General features: G+C 40.2%; 1 long non-coding RNA gene across 1 annotated transcript; it reads left to right on the top strand.

The window, feature by feature from the left end:
* Positions 1-1,207: 1,207 nt before the first annotated feature.
* LOC307154051 lies at positions 1,208-4,706 on the top strand. Its single transcript, XR_013820264.1, has 3 exons — positions 1,208-1,267; positions 1,370-1,460; positions 4,617-4,706. It is a non-coding gene; the product is annotated as an uncharacterized lncRNA (long non-coding RNA).
* The last annotated feature ends 219 nt before the right edge of the window (positions 4,707-4,925 follow it).

Below are 4,925 nucleotides of genomic sequence, written 5' to 3'. Positions count from 1 at the left end.
TCACAGCCGGAGGATCTCAGACCAATGTCAGAGAGAATCCCACCAGCAAAAACAATACAACAGTTTTTATAGAATAGGATCATGGCAAAGGTGACATGATTCATTACATAATTTTTCTACAATATGATTGGTTCTTCATATGCATAATTCAGCAAACCTTCTGTTACTACATAGAAGCAAATCTGGATTTCTTGATTACTTTACTTTGTTTCATTTCCCCTTTTGTTATATTGCGTCGCGACTGAGTGCGTTGTTGTGTTTGGAGCTCCGTCGAATTAATTCAGAAACCTTGTTTTTCTTCTTTACACTCTTTTACAAACGAACTTTTTCATTTTTATAGCGTGTGAACATATCTGGAATACTATTCTCCTTAAAAAACAATCGGATTGCTCTGATATCGCTACATATATCCAACCTTTCGAACTTCCGCTACTAGCCTTAGCCCGCTAGCATTACACGCGTGGTCGCGCCTATCGATCGACTTATTTACACCCGTATCACTGAAAGCTATAATTCGCCATTATAGCACATCTGCTATAATGGCGAATATAACGGATGTGTGTCTAACATTACCTTTGAGTGCAGGTGAGGACACCTTCGAGCTGCATTCTGTGCAGTTAGAGCTGGAATCCGTGGAGAAGCAGATCCGCGACCTACTAGAGAGACAGGCCGAGCTACGAGATCGACGTTTCGCGCTTGAAACATCACGCGCCGATGCTCACAAGTCAGTGGTTAGTAACCTTTTGACTCCGACCTCGTCTACTCCATGTGTTTCTCTGCCCAGGATGCGATCATCCCTGGTTTCATTCACTCCGGCACCGACACAACAACATGGACCCTGGGTGATTCCACAGCGGAAGACGCGGGCCAGGACCAGAGCTAGGACCTCTCCGCCCCTCCCGGCCTTCGAGATCTCCACCCGGAACCGCTTCTCCCCTCTACGCGAGACGGAATGCGACGCTGTGATCATCGGCAGTTCCATCGTCCGGCATGTCCGTGCTACCATAGGTAAAGGTAAGGTTCGCACTCACTGCTTTCCTGGTGCTCGTGTTCTCGATGTCGCTGCACAGGTTCCCGGGATTCTGAACGGTGACGAGCCCGTCGGAGCTGTCGTGCTGCACGCGGGAACGAACGACATCAGGCTACGGCAGTCAGAGGTTCTGAAGAAGGACTACAGGAGCCTGATCGAGACGGTACGCAGTACATCGCCTGAAACAACGATCATCGTGTCTGGACCGCTTCCCACCTACCGACTAGGACACGAAAGGTTAAGTAGATTATTTGCTCTAAATGAATGGTTAATGTCATGGTGTAATGAACAGAGACTGCTCTTTGTAAATAATTGGAATCTTTTCTGGGAGCGACCTAGGCTCTTCCGTGCTGATGGCCTTCACCCCAGCAGAATCGGAGCGGCTCTTCTGTCGGACAACATCTCCAAGACGCTACACACCATATGACTAGTAAGTCAAAGTCCAAATCACACTCTTTGCTGTCCAAACTTAATTGATATAAGTACCAATGTAGAACATTATATTGAAACTGTGTCTATTCCTCGTTTAGTGAGATCAAATAATAAATCTACTGCAGGATCTAAGAAAAATCTAATTGTGATTAAACCAGAAAATCTCAATATTAGTGAACAAAAACAATTTATAAAGCTAGGTCTTTTAAACATCAGATCACTTACACCTAAGGCGGTTATTGTAAATGAAATGGTCACAGATAATAGTTTCGATGTACTTTGCCTTACTGAAACCTGGCTTAAACCAAATGATTATTTCGGTCTTAATGAGTCTACTCCTCCTGGATACTGTTACAAGCATGAGCCCCGTCTGATTGGTCGTGGCGGTGGTGTTGCTATAATCTATAAAGATATTCTTACTGTTACTCAGAAAACAGGTCACAGGTTTAATTCGTTTGAAGTACTTGTGCTAAATGTTACTCTCTTAGATGTAAGAAAGAAATCCATATTATCTCTAGCCTTGGCTACTGTATATAGACCGCCAGGGCCTTACGCTGATTTCCTAAAAGAGTTTGCAGACTTTCTCTCAGATCTTTTGGTCAATGTCGATAAAGCATTAATTGTTGGAGATTTTAACATACACGTAGATAATTCAAATGATGCGTTAGGGGCTGCGTTTACAGATTTATTAAACTCCTTTGGGGTCAAGCAAAACGTAACTGGTCCCACTCATCGTCTTAATCATACGCTAGATTTAATTATATCACATGGAGCCGATCCAACCGATATAGATATTATACCGCAAAGTGATGAAGTCACTGACCATTACATGGTCACTTGCATATTACGTACCGCTGAAATTTGTCATGTTGCGCCGCGTTATCGACCAGGCAGAACAATCCTTCCAACAACTATAGATCATTTCTCAAATAGCTTACCTGATCTATCTCAGCTGCTCAGTGAACCCAAACAAACAGATGAACTAGAGGAAATGACTAGCACTATGAGCACCATTTTCTCTAGTACATTAGACATCGTTGCACCAATAAGATTAAAAAAGGTTAGAGAGAAAACTAAAGCACCATGGTACAACAGTGTTACGCATGTTCTAAAGAGAGAAACTCGTAATTTAGAGCGTAAATGGAAACAAACTAATCTAGAGGTCTTTAGAATCGCATGGAAAGACAGTATGTCACGTTATTAAAAAGGCCCTAAAAGCAGCCAGGGCTGAGCATCTCCGCAAACTAATAGAAAACAACCAAAATAATCCTAGGTTTTTATTTAACACCGTCGCTAGACTAACAAATAAACAGACGTTACCGGAGCAAAATATTCCGTTACAGTGTAGTAGTAATGATTTTATGAATTTCTTCACTGAGAAAATAGAAAGCATCAGAAACACAATTGTAAATGTACAATCTTTAATGGTGTCTTATGATTCAGCCTCAATTATCACCCCGCAAGAACAATTACAGCGCTTTGCAACTATAGGACAGGAAGAGTTAAATAAACTTATCATTGCATCTAAACCAACAACGTGTTTATTAGATCCAATACCAACTAAACTACTGAAACAAGTGTTACCTGTAGTGGAAGAGCCTCTTCTCAATATTATTAACTCGTCTTTATCCTTAGGTCATGTTCCAAGAATATTCAAGTTGGCAGTTATAAAACCTCTTATTAAGAAACCACAATTAGATCATAATAACCTAGCAAATTACAGACCCATTTCAAATCTTCCATTTATGTCTAAAATACTAGAAAAAGTTGTGTCCGCTCAACTGTGCTCTTTCTTGCAAGAAAATGACATCTATGAAAAGTTTCAGTCAGGATTCAGGCCGCATCATAGCACAGAAACTGCGCTCGTTAAAATCACAAATGATTTACTTTTAGCTTCTGACCAAGGCTGTATCTCAATACTAGTTTTACTTGATCTTAGTGCTGCGTTCGATACTATAAATCACACAATACTCTTAGACCGACTACAAAACTACACTGGTGTTCAAGGACAAGCATTAAGCTGGTTCAGATCATACTTATCAGACCGTTACCATTTTGTCTGCGTAAATGGGGAAAAATCGAAGATAACGTCAGTAAACTACGGTGTACCGCAAGGATCTGTGTTAGGCCCTCTGCTATTCTCAATATATATGCTGCCTCTTGGTAATATTATAAGAAAACATGGAATTAATTTCCACTGTTATGCTGATGACACTCAATTATATATTTCATCACGACCAGATGAAAACGCTAAATTATCCAAATTAACAGAGTGTGTTAAAGATATAAAATACTGGATGACATGTAATTTTCTGCTATTAAATTCAGATAAAACGGAGGTATTACTTATTAGTCCAAAAAACTGCCCACAAAACCTCTTACAATACAACTTTAATTTAGAAGGGTGTCCTGTTACTTTATCCTCTACAGTAAAAGACCTGGGTGTTATATTAGACCGCAACTTGTCTTTTGAAAATCATATTTCATATGTTACAAGAACAGCCTTTTTCCACCTTAGAAACATTGCTAAGCTACGTAATATGCTATCTGTTTCTGATGCAGAAAAGTTAGTTCATGCATTCATGACCTCGAGACTAGATTACTGTAATGCTTTATTAGCTGGTTGTCCTGCATCCTCAATAAACAAGTTACAGTTAGTCCAAAATGCCGCCGCTACAGTTCTTACTAGATCAAGAAAATACGATCATATAACACCAATTCTGTCGTCTCTACATTGGTTACCTATAAAGTTCCGTATCAATTACAAAGTATTGCTACTGACCTATAAAGCCCTAAATGGTTTAGCTCCCGTGTATTTAACGGAACTTCTATCGCCCTACAATCCATCGCGCTCTTTAAGATCACTAAATTCGAGGCTTCTGGTCATTCCTAGGATATCTAAGTCCACTAAAGGAGGGAGAGCGTTTTCACATTTAGCTCCTAAACTCTGGAATGGCCTTCCTGATATTGTTCGAGGCTCAGACTCGCTGTCCCAGTTTAAAACTAGATTAAAGACGCATCTCTTCAGCCAGGCATTCACATAATACTTACATTTTATACTACAGTTGAATCAGATTGAATGCATTAATATTGCGAACAGCAGCTACGCTAATTATTTCCCATATGCTTTTCTGTTGTTATCTCGGGACGCTAGTCCCGAGGTAAATACAGATCGTCAGCTCCAGTTTGTATCCAGCCTCTCATGGAAACTACAGATTCTCCAACACCCGTGCAGAGACGACTCGGCGCCTGTGCAGAGACGACTCGACGCTGGCGATGTTTATGCCCTAAATCAATACATGATTAACTAACTGTATTTCTCAATGTACATTTCTGAAATGCACTTTCTGTAAAGCTGCTTTGAAACAATATGTATTGTGAAAAGCGCTATACAAATAAATTTGAATTGAAAATTGAATTGAATATTGGGACATGATTCACTAACACACACAGATTAACTTTG

The sequence above is a fragment of the Squalius cephalus genome (assembly GCF_949319135.1).
Source record: "Squalius cephalus genome assembly, chromosome: 25".
Taxonomy (NCBI): domain Eukaryota; kingdom Metazoa; phylum Chordata; class Actinopteri; order Cypriniformes; family Leuciscidae; genus Squalius; species Squalius cephalus.
Note: the sequence above shows the minus strand (reverse complement) of the source record. Positions and strands in the feature narration are given on the sequence as shown.